Raw genomic sequence first — 12,572 nt, forward strand, 5'->3', positions numbered from 1 at the left:
CAGTCTTAAGCATGAGGCTTGTTCAGCAAATAATGCTTTTCCATCAATAAGCTCAGTATGGCTGCTTATCAGCCAAACTTAAGAACTTCAAAAGGTCTGTACTGCTGATACACTTCTCATTAAAAAGCGATTTTATTATGAAATTATCCAACTGTGACTATGGTATGCTTTGCTGTTCTCTAACTTGGGAAGTTGTCAAACAATGTGCATTAACCTTTTTACTGAGAGGATCACAGATTTTCAGGTGCACAATGAGCCAAAATGAGAACTAATAGAAATGGTGGTAAGAATTACATTGTTGTGTTTATTGGGGGTTTTTGCTTGGTTGTTTGTTTTGTAATAGTGAGTTAATTTTGTTGGTTGGTTGGTTTTGTTAATTACCTACCCACTCCACTTCTCCCAGCTGAGTAGGTCTCGGTAAATTCCACATTCTGGAGGTTTACAGACACTATGGAGATACAGCTGGGTGCAACCTAGATTTTGCAGGACTCAATAAGCCATACTGACTCAGCACACCACCATGTGGTCCAAAACAGTCAACTCCATTGCTCTAAGAACATATGCAAGGACACACAGGGTATCTCTACATGTTATCTGATAGGCTGGGCATGATTTTAAGACTTTCATTCTACATTGAAGTAACATCGTTTCTAAAACTGAGTTCTCTTTGCAGGCAGTTAAGCCCCATTTCTTCAGCAATGCATAAAATCCACTAAAAGTCAGACTGACTTCTCACTAACTTTTCCAGCAATGTCTTTCTTTTGTAATATCCCATAGCTAGAAAAGACAGGCAAGAATAATCCAGGATTACAGCATTCCACATTATTTCTCCTCCTCACTTTTATGGTCCCTACCTGTCTGACGCCCCAAAGCATTCCCTAATTTACTGAAAAGTGAAGTGATAGTGCCACTAATCTCAGAGCTCTGAGACCCAGAAGAACTAGAAAACATGCCAGGCTACAGGTGAAAGTAGCAAAACCATAAAACAAAAATTCACTTGCTATAGCCAGCTCCATTAAATTGTTGAACTGCTGATCCCAATGCCATTAATAGTGCTCCTTGTATTACCAGAGTTACTTCCTCATCCAGAGGCTGTAATATCCTAATAACCCCTCAGAGTAATAGCCATTCTGCAGTGTTTCCCAAACCTTTTATACGTTCTTGGTAAAAAAGGCAGTCTCTACAGAAACTAGCAATATCTGGTCCAATTATTAGTAAAAGTATTTTGGGTTTAAGAAAACAGTAATCTCCAACAGAATAAGGAGAAACTACATGAATTCACCAAATCAGTTTTCTGTTGGGTGCTCATTCATAGACACTCATATTTTACATAAACACATACTTGTGTCATAGACACAACTTTTAACATACTAAAATACAAAAACTCCCCACATTACTTTCTAATAAAATTTTTACTTAAAAAGATGCCATGAACACATGGTAGTTGGCTTGATACTTTGATTTTACCAGTATCTTGAATTTTATACTCAAGGTCCAGGAAAATACAAAGAATAAACAACTGTATAGAGTAAAGGATAATGCTGGGAATTCGTACTTTGCTGCCAAAGGCCTGAATCAAAAAACAGTATAATATAGGAAAAAAAAAAAGTTTTAACTTGGCCTCAGATGTTATTTCACAATGTAAAAATATTTTTACATAACAAACTGATTGTTAAACAACCATTGTCCATTTATTTATGACAACAGACACAGCTGAAGATATACATTCATTTTTGAGCACATAGAGAAACCTCCCTACCCTACTAATGTTTTATGCTAGGGATTAAAACAAAACAAAACAAAAAAGGAAAACTACTTATAATGTAGAGAAGGAAAAAAAAACAAGATTAAATAGCTCTCTCTGTTCATATATCAGAGAAAACCAGACACGATATCTGGGAATAACATATTTTTCTGTCTTCTTGAATTACCTCAAAACAGAAAGAAAAGCAACTAAAAATAAGCATCAGAGAAAAGAGAAAGCAATATGTTATGCAGTTTGCTTCTAAGTGTTTTCTAAAAGTTGCTTGAAGAGATTTTTTTTTTGAGCCATGAGGAACACTGGTTTTGAATAAAACAGGAGGAAAAAAACTAGAGAACCAGGAGGTGAAAGAAGGGGAAACAGTAGTGTTATATCATTCTTTACAATGAGAAAATAGAACTCAGATAATTATATACCTGAGACTGATAGTGTTCTTGAGCAAAAATAACAGAACCATAACTTAGAGTCATAAAAAAATTATTTCTATTACTTGTGGACTTAAAGAAAAGATCTATCAACAAACTATCTTGTGTGAAGAAAACACAGCATAATATTTGATGAAGCTGACACATAACAAAAGCTGGGGAAAACTGTCGAATGCCACAAAAGTAGGCTAATGTTCAATTTACTTGACGCACTGAAGTCCAAGAGGGATTTGGTACAATTTGCAAACGAAGATATGCTAACAGAAGTCTAGCAGATGAGTGAAAGAGGGCTCAAGAGAAGCCAAAAGGCAGACTGAAAAGCAGTAGCATTTTTATTTACCTAATAAGAAAAGCAATTACCAAAGAAAATTTTTGTGGGCTAGATTCTCTACATTAAAATGGAATTTTTTTCAATCAGAAGATAAGAATGAGATAAAAGAATTTAGAAGTCTTGTATGCTCTATTAGATATATCACTGGATGAAATTATCCTAGCAGCTTTTTCTGCCTTATCCTCTCAAGGTTCAGGCTTTTTGGATATTTTCCACTTTCATTAGATAAACAGCTTCTTCTCATTAGAAGCAGATATACCCTTATAAGGATTCAAGTTTGGTTTCCTTTATTCATGTCGACATAGATTTTATTCAACCTCTCCAACCTTACCCATTCTGTGATTTAGCTCAGAAAGTTCTGTAATTTATTTTATTTCACTATTATCAAATTATCAGCTGCTATTAACTAATAATAATCAGAAGTGTAACACAACTTTTTAGGCAATAACTGAACTCCCTTCTTTTTATTTACAAACCATTATTCATTATAAATATTCTACAACCAGAATCTGGTAACCAACATCACTTGTTCTGCACTATATTGAAAGTACTTATTACCTGCTTGGCTCTGTAGAAAGGCATATAAAAACATTGAATTGTAATATGGATTAACTGTCTACAGAGTTAAACAGCAGATGTGATGTTTAAAGAAACTGTTTGAACATACTCCAGCAATCCTTTAGTGCAGTACCACTTTAAGATATACTGCTCATATTTACAGAAAATATGTTCTACGACAGAAAGAAAACTCTCAAAAAGTCTCTTCCCATGCTACTCAACTCTGCTGGAACAAAGAAAGGAAATGGAGCATGAACATTTAGCAATTAAAAAGTACACGGCTATACCACTGCTAAATCCATCTTGTTATGTTACAAGAAAAAAAAAAATCCCATGTGCAGCTAAACAATTGGGAAGGCTCCAGCTCTCTGAAATGGTATCTTACCCACTATACAGTGCTAACAATTCACTGTATAATAAGGATTACACGTTCTCACCTTCCATTACGCTAACTGTATTTTCACGGGTCATATATGCATCCTTTTTTCCAGGTGACTAGACAAATGCACACACAAACTTCACCTACAAATACACTGAGTCTTGCCAAGTAGCAGCAGGATGAAATATACCACAGTAACAATCCCGTCTTTGTCCCAGCCTAACACTCTACCTATTAACATGCTTTGATGCTTAGCCAAGAAAAATCTCAGTGCTGGGATTCTGGTTTTGTGCCCAAACAATCTGGGCTTGTGTTTAATATAGTATAGTCTGCTTTTAAGTTACTGCCAATCATTAACTCTACAAAGAGTATGTCTGGGATTATTTTGTCTTTACAATGAATGTTATTAAGGTAAATAAGGCAGAAAAGTCTACATTATTTTGAAAAGAGTAAGTGGGACGTGCAATCCTTAGCACTAAGAAAATAGTTTTATTCCAAACACAAATGTCTTTTAAAAAAAATTCAGGAGTATCTTTGTTTTCTGTGTGTCAATAATAAGTGTCCGAAATACTGAATTTCTTGAACAAAATACAAAAATGCAAATTGAAAGAAACCCATTAGATTCTTAAACTTGAAGATAACTTAAGAACTCATTTTTACCAAAGGAAAAGTATGTAATTGTTTTCAGTTTCTTAAACAATTACAGTAAGACTATCATCAGTCAAAAAATAACTTAGGAATATATTAAAAAAAATTATTATAATATGAAACATTACACTTAGATAAACCAAATATTATTGCTATCCTTACTAAAAAATAGACTGAAGTGAGTGATCCCTCATGCACTGAGGAAAAGAAATATGTAAAGAAAAACAAAATATCAATTAAATGTACTTTTAAAGCATTAATGCTATGACATTAGTAGAGAAGATAAGAAAAAAAATAATAACAAAATCACTTGATAAAACATATAAAGATTAAAACAAGAGTAAACGTCATTCAAGGTAGTAGTCCCAGCAAGAGGCTGCTCCCATTTCACTGTCAGACTGTTATCTTTTATATAATATGTTGTAGACAGAAAGTCATGCCCACCTTCCACAGCACTAAAACTTGCTTAGAAGTCTCTTGTGTATGACAGCTTACTTCTGGCTTTAATTTTCTAGCTGACTTTTTAAAATCTGATTTATTGAGGTTGTGTAAGCAATCTATTTTATAGAGAACTCCACAAGCAACTATAACGCTCTAATTGTATAAAAACTGGCAAGAAAACCAGGCCTAGACAGGAACAGAAGATGACAATCTCTTGAGACAGTCTTAAAAAAAGAAAGTCACTCACTCAATCCCAAGGGTAAGGACTTTTTTCTGCTGTTTTTGCCAAAATATTCCTTTTCTGCTTTATCCTCATACCAAAAATTATTATCAAATGCCAGGCCAAAGGAACTTGAACTGGTTGTCAGGCTCATTATAAATTCTTGTTTACATTTGTAGTTTCACTGCAATCATTGAGTCATATAAACATTTGCAGAAGCGAGCAATTTCCATATGACTGGAAAATGGCAATTTACAAATTAGTAATTTAATTTCAAACCCTTACTTAATTTATATGCTATGACAACTCACTCAAAGCATACAAAATACACATGAATTAATGTAGAATCCTATCAAAATAAACATGTGACATGTAGGTAAGTATGACTGTAAGAATATATGTACAACCTGTGGGTGACTGTGTATGACATGATTACTAAATTACCAAACCAAAACTCTGAAAACATTTCTCTTCTTTCAGACACCTGAAATATATAAAACTAAGTCTCTTCCTTTTTTCTCTTTACATTTACAGTGAATTTGTGCGGGTGTGATTTTGTAGTTTAATGTTTGCCATAGTCAAGATCAATCAAGGCACCATAAAAGTATCTAACATTCTTTTTCTGGAGATCTAGTGTATAAAGACATCTTCACAGAAGCCAAACTCCCAAACAGAAACAAACAGAATGTTCAGTTCATAAATTACAAATATATGGAAGTTTAAATGTTTATACTTTCTGAAAGGCAGAAGCCTAGAACAGCTACGACATTAACATATTCAATCAAACTGGGTTTTAAAAGAAAACATAAAAACAGGTTCATTTTTCAAGTTACTATAATTCCCACTATTTTTTCTACCCTGCCAATGAATTCCCACCAGTTACTGTCTGTACTTCTTAAAATCACAGGTGAAAAAAAAACATTTTCAGGTAGCTTGAGCTTATGCATATCTGCATATCATCACTGTGGCAATAAAATTCAAGACATACTCTCTTGGATAAAACTAATTTAAATGTACTTAGAATTCAGGAGAGTCCCATCTGCAAACCACTGGAGGCATGTGTCATTTTGTCTACTTTATTTCTGACATAAACTCCAAACTCCTTCAAAAGCAGCGCCCCACTTGCGCTCTGAGCACAAGCTGAGTTTGAAATGTGAGGCAAGGACAGTATGTCAGAGCACCTGTAACTACAGTGTAAAACATGGAAAATGTATTGATCTTGACAACTGTCCAGTGCTTTCTGTGTTCTTATGTTGTAAAGTCAATTCATAAATAATGGAATAAGTGCATTACTTCCTAACAGATAATAACCCAAACTCTACCTCTTTACTGGGGCTGAGTCCTATCCAGATTTCCATAAAGTGCTTCTCCAGTAAAAGTGCACTGTCCTGATATACACTGAAAATACTTAGGTAGGTACTACCTGCATTACCTCCTACAACCTTGTCAGCTCTCGACAGCCAAGCCTGCATGCTTGAATTAATACCTTCACAAGAATTTACATTATGAACAAGAAAAACTGTCTAATTCAGCTAGTGTTATTGATGTACTAAGCTAAGATAAATCACTAATCTTATGAAAATCTGCTTGGAAACAGTTCAATCAAGATAGAGAAAAACAGAAAGACTAAAATACTGCCATACTGTTCTGTATATGTATCAGCATATGTCTAGTACTTCTCCAAGGAGTTTTCCAAAAGACAATTCAAACCAAGAGTGAAAGAATAGAAACAGAAATCTATTAATCACTGAAGAACAACAAGTAGAACACTTAGAACAGTCCTAAATATGTTTAGTGTGATAAAGGTCATTGAAAGGATTTAAGAGAAACATTTCAATACCCTTAAATTGAAATAGGACAAGTAGCAAAGATTGACTTACTTGCTCTCTTGAAATACAGTATTATAGAAGCTTTTGCACTTTTACAGAAATACTGGTTAGAATTTTATTCAATATTATTTAAAATTATTTCAGTATGTGATTGAATAGCCACTTCTGCATAAAAATGAAATTTATATCTTTGATATATAAATTTTTAAAAATTGTTTAAAGCTTTGGACACTTATTTTAGTATCAAAATTGCCTACTTCAAATTAAAATTATTAAAATTAAACAATACAAACTCTTTTGCCAGTTTATTACTAATGATGGATCCTAGTTTTAAAAGAACATCCGTACAAATGGAGCATAATAAACACAGAGTCTTTTTGACATACAGAATTAATGATTTTTAATAAAATAAAACTATTTACAATTTTCCCATGAAACACAAGCATTAGCCCTAACAAGAGATACAGAACCATGGAATGGTTCGAGTTGGAAGAAGATTCAAGAGGGAGAATCTTAGAACAGTTTGGGTTGAAAGGGATGGTTAAAAGTTATTGTCTCCAAGTCCCTACAATGTACAAGGACATTTTCAACTAGATCAGGCTGCTCAGAACTCAGTCCTGCCAGACCTTAAACAAACTGCACGGGTGGAGCATCCACCACTACTCAGAGAATACCTGAATTTGCTGTATGAAAACAGCAGCAGTTCTCTAGGTACAGGGAAGTTTGAAGTCAGTTGCAAAAAGAGTTTCTATTCAGAATCTCAAAAGCCAGTCTTATTAACAGACAATGTATATTTTCTGGTGCTAAACTGAAAAACTAGGAGACAAACTTCATTGTTGGACAAAGCTGGATAGTAAGTACACTTAGTTTAAGAAAATGCTAGTAGGATTAGAAATACAGTTATTAAATTTTAAATAGTAGTTTTAAGAAGAAATATATGTGTTTATATAGAAACAGATAAAACCTAACATTCCAAAGTAAATAAGAAGCTCTAAATGTATGGTATTGGCATCACATTGCTATACTTATTGACAGCCAACATTAACAGAAAAGTAGTTTGCTGAATACAAGATGAGTTACTAGATTAAACTTAAATAAGTAGAAATATATAAATACACATTTTTACTACTTTTCACTATAATGCTTGAACTACAAGTGCAAAATAAATGCATTTAAAACAACATTTTCACATAAATTATTAATTTACAAAATATCAAACATACTATTTATAACAATGGCAGATTCATAAAGAGCAAAAATTTTTGATTTAAAGATCTTTCTTAGGAAACATTTCCATGTGATTATGTAAAATTACCTTTGGTTTTTCCACACTACAGTACTATACAAGCACTTTAGAAAAGCACACTTGCATGCTCAGTGTGGCAATGTTTATTCATGTTGATGCCAAGAAAATGTTGAGGTGCCTTGATGGTACTCAATTTTTACTGTCTGGTCTGAATTAGTCTTAGCATGTACTTGAAACCCTGCCTTATTAACTATTTTTATTACAATTGTGCCTAGATGACAGAAGGACTGTGGGCATGTAAGTTATTTGTCCTAATTATTTCATGTTGTCCTTCAAGAAAACACTAAGTCTGAGGAATTAAAAATTGTTACAGTTATGAGGATGAAGGAAGTAATTACTCATATATGCACAGAAAATATGTAAAGCTTCACACACGATTTATTTTACCCATGACAAGCAAACTGATATAAGAGAAAACAGGAATGCAAAGGAGTGGCAGTTGAGCTACTATTAAATACAAGTAGTTAATATTAGTAGTTAACTACTACTACTACTACTATTATTTATTGCCTTAAGATAGTAACTGTTTGTAAATCAAAATAAATGTGATTACTTAGTTCAACTGCAAATTATAGGATTACTAGGAGAAAATATATAAGAGGAAACACTGAATTAAATTCAGTGTTAACTACTCAAAAAGTCAGCTTCTCTTCCTCAATAGTTTAAGTATTTTAAGCACTTATTTCATATTGCTATTTAATACTATATCCACCACAAGGATGCAAATGAACTTGTTTATACAGTGAAAACCTGTACACCCTACTGCATTTCACTCCACACTGCATGTCTTACAACCAAGAGGCACCGAAAATTTTTAAACCTAGTAAGCAGAAATGCGTAGCATCCGAGCTCCACCTACAGGATGAAAAGAAATGTGTAAGAAAGCTTTTTAATTACCAGACTATAAGAGGACTGTTTACTCTGAAGCCTTCAGGTGGTCGTTTCAAGCCACTGCCATTTTACAAACTCCATGTGATGCTGTGAAATTTTATCGCTTATGCAATGATGGCAAACACTTCTTCTATCTCTAAACATTTGTATATGCAAACAGCTGTTTTACAGTGTGAAGTTTAGGTTTAAGCTTTCTAATAAAAAACCCAGACCCACAGAATTTCTCTAACAACTTGCCAGAATGATTGGGAAACTCTTTTTCCTCAAGTTTTCTTATTTAATACAAAGTTGTCAAGTGTATAAAGCTATTTCAAAAATATATAACAGTTAAAATGCATACTGAAATGACTAAAATTAACTTCACCATTTCAGCACTTCAAGTACGGTTGCCTTTAGAAGTGGTATTGAACCTCAGTACCATGAATTTGAGGTGCCTACTGCTTCCACACTGTTTCTCTAAAATAGAAATGCAACTTTCAAACCTCACAAATGCATTTGGATTAAAATAAACTGGACTGATGCAAATGAATACAGTCTTGCAATAAAAATCATGCATTTTAAAGACAGTACTCTGAAACAAATATTGTTAGAACATCATTTATTCTACCAGCATATTTAAGTATCAGATAAGAAGAATTTTTGATCAATATCAAAAGTTTTTCACCCTGATACATTAGTAGACATTACTCTCAAGCTATGGATGGTCTATCCAACTTTGTGTTTGATATTTTCACCTCCCATGTCTCTGCCTCTGATCAACACAAGCTTAGACTACAGTGGGTGGTGAACACCCATGAGTATATTATTAAACCTCTCCAGTACACTGAGAAAATAGTCATACTTCAGACAATGAAACTTGATATTGTTTATCTTACTTTATCTAAACAGATCTCAAATGTAAAAACACATTATTTATAACAAACAATAACATGCATTTGATTTTCATGCCAGAGGACAGCAGACAACTATTTGGAAAACAGTAAGTCTAGAAATTTATGTTACTTGTGATACTAAGCAGTATCTCCCAAGGCTATGGCTCCTAATTGCTAAAAATGCATCTAATAAAATCCTCTTCTGAGTTAAGATAACCCCTCTGGCTTTAATACTATTACTACTGTCATGCTGAAAGAGCAGAATAACCATAAGCAGAGCACACTGACCAACCACATGCAGAGCCAGCAGCTTACAGATGGACTACACAAATGTCTCTTAAAATAAGCTATAACATGATGCAAGCTTGGACATCATCCCAAGTATCCTTTAGCTCTGTGCTCTCTTCATGCTATGAACTTGCTCTTGCACCTTAGGACAATTTTGTTTCCAGAAGCCATTCTAATAAGACCCCAGGGACAACTACACTGATTCGTAGACAGGTAGTTGGACAGAAAGGTAAATAGTAAATATCTACAAATTCCAAAGCCTTTGCAGCTGTAAAGATGTTATCTGGCTGCCATACACTTCAGGTTCTTTTTCAGAAAGAGCTTTTCTTAGAGACCTTCCAAATTTCTGAATCCTTGCCTCCACTACTGGATATGGCTATTTAATGCTAAACTGTAATTGTTTAGTCTCCCCAACCAAGAACAATTCACTGACTCATCTGGACTTGTGCTGAACACAGAGTTGTTAACAGGGAGAGCCAAAGCTTTTTCTGCTTTTTGTACTACCACTCAAGCAGGAGAAATTAAGTCCTGGGAGGCTAGCAGGAGACTCAATTGACAAAAGAGGTATTTCAGGCCATGTGACATCATGCTCAGTATGGAAAGTTGGGGGAAGAAGGAAGAAACAGGGGACATTTGCAGTGGTAAAGTTTGTCTTCCCAAGTCACTGTTACATGTGATAGGGCCCTGCTGTCCTGGAGATGGCTGAACACCTGCTGCCCATGGGAAGCAGGGAATTAATTCCTTGTTTTGCTTTACCTGTACAGTTTCTGCTTTCCCTAATAAACAGTCTTTATCTCAGCTGAGTTCTCAGTCTTTTACCCTTCTAGATTCTCTCCCAGATCCTGCTGGTGTGGCAGTCAGCGAGTGGCTGTGTGGGGTTTGGTGGCAGGCTGAGATTGAATGACAACACATGACTCCACAAAGAGATCAGATTTATGTATAGGTCCAAAAGAAATGGAATAACATCAGTTTACAGATCTGACCACACAGATCTTGTTGACTACATGAAATCTGACAAATCATGGAAGTTAGTTACTTAGCCTCTAATAAGAAGTAAACCACAGGACAGGAAAAACTGGAACCAGTCAGTTGAGCACATCTGCTCAAATTGCAAAGGCTTCTGTACCGTACCTGGTGTGATTCTTAGACTCAAATCAATATTGAAGATGTAGAAAAGGACACTGAATTTCCTCTTAAATACCTTCATAGTATAATAGTTTCTAGAGCTCTTCAAACCTACTAAAGTGGTTAATACAAATTGCTTTCTTGGCAATACTTTTGTCACTGAGTTTTTCACTGCTCCAAAACGGCAGCCAAACAGCAACATTTACAGCTGGTATATTTTAATGTACCAGCACTGGAAGATTATCCAAAGTAATGCAAGTGTTCCCATCCCTCTAAAATTGTGGACTGATTCTAAACACAAAGGCCACACAGAGTTAAAACATGGAATGGTAGAAACTTAACAATCTTGCTTTTAAAATCTTATCAAATTCTTCCAGTAAAAACAGCTATATTGATATGTATCAAGTTGCAAACATCAGGGTGTAAGTTTTCTTTTCTCTTTATACTAACAAGTTTTGTTTAACAATTAAGATAATGACTGAACACTCACCATAACTGACAAAACCCTTTTTTCACTAAAACATATGGCTGGTTTTATTTTTAGCAATTATATACAGTCATATAAAATCATAAAAACCTGCAAGAGGTGGAAGTCAGATACCTGAATTTCTGAGGACTGTTAAACAACAACTGATCCTGTTTCAGTTATTCCATCTGTTTTCTAACCAAAGTTTCAATGTTTTGTCTCAAAGTCAATTATTATAACAAATTTATCCTCACGTTTTGATCTAAAACCTTTACTTCCCAGGGATGTACCTCAGGGACACAATAAGGATGGTAATTGTTATGGAACTGGTATTCTTTTGTCACAAAGACAAAATCTAGAATGTTTTAGATTCTTACATGTCAGCATTATGCCTTGGCCATCACCTACAATATCTCACCAGCAATAACTGAAAAAACCTGGAAAAAAAACCTAACTGAAAGAAAACCAGTTAAAAGAAATAGGAAAACAAGGAAAATGATCAGGGAAAGAAACCAGAGCAGGAAAATAAACCAGAACGGTTCCTTTCAAAGGAAACTGTCATGGGAGAGAATCCAAAACAGCCACTACAGAGGCAGAATTCAGTATGGGCAAAGCCTGATTAATTTAATCAGGCAACTCCCATGACAGCCATGTAGAGTTAAGAGCACAAAATCTGAATTAGCTTTCTGATGTTTCCTCCACCAACTTTTCTCCAAGCAAGTTTTTCATGTACATTTAACCCTTCAGCTGAAAAGTCCTAATTCTTCAGTAACTTCTGGAATCTGTATTTACTGAAATACTGGATAATAATTCCTAGTAAGTTTGACATCAGACCCACTACTCATCACTTGCACACATGATGAGTGTTTTAATAATGTAAATATTATCCTCAAACTCACACTGCAAGAACTGTCAAAACACAAGGTTCAAGGAAAGCAAATTAACTCACTGAAAACTGAGTGCTAATCAGTACACACTACAGACTGCAGAATATTGAGTTGGAAGGGGTGTTTACAAACACTGGCACAGCT

The 12,572-nt window shown here is 34.5% G+C and overlaps 1 protein-coding gene across 1 annotated transcript in view; it reads right to left on the minus strand.

Annotated features, from left to right (window-relative positions):
- CWC27 (CWC27 spliceosome associated cyclophilin) overlaps positions 1-12,572 on the minus strand; it is a 94,005-nt gene that overhangs the window by 67,125 nt on the left and 14,308 nt on the right. The window lies entirely within an intron of this gene.

The sequence above is a fragment of the Oenanthe melanoleuca genome, chromosome Z, assembly GCF_029582105.1.
Source record: "Oenanthe melanoleuca isolate GR-GAL-2019-014 chromosome Z, OMel1.0, whole genome shotgun sequence".
In the NCBI taxonomy this organism is placed as follows: Eukaryota; Metazoa; Chordata; class Aves; order Passeriformes; family Muscicapidae; genus Oenanthe; species Oenanthe melanoleuca.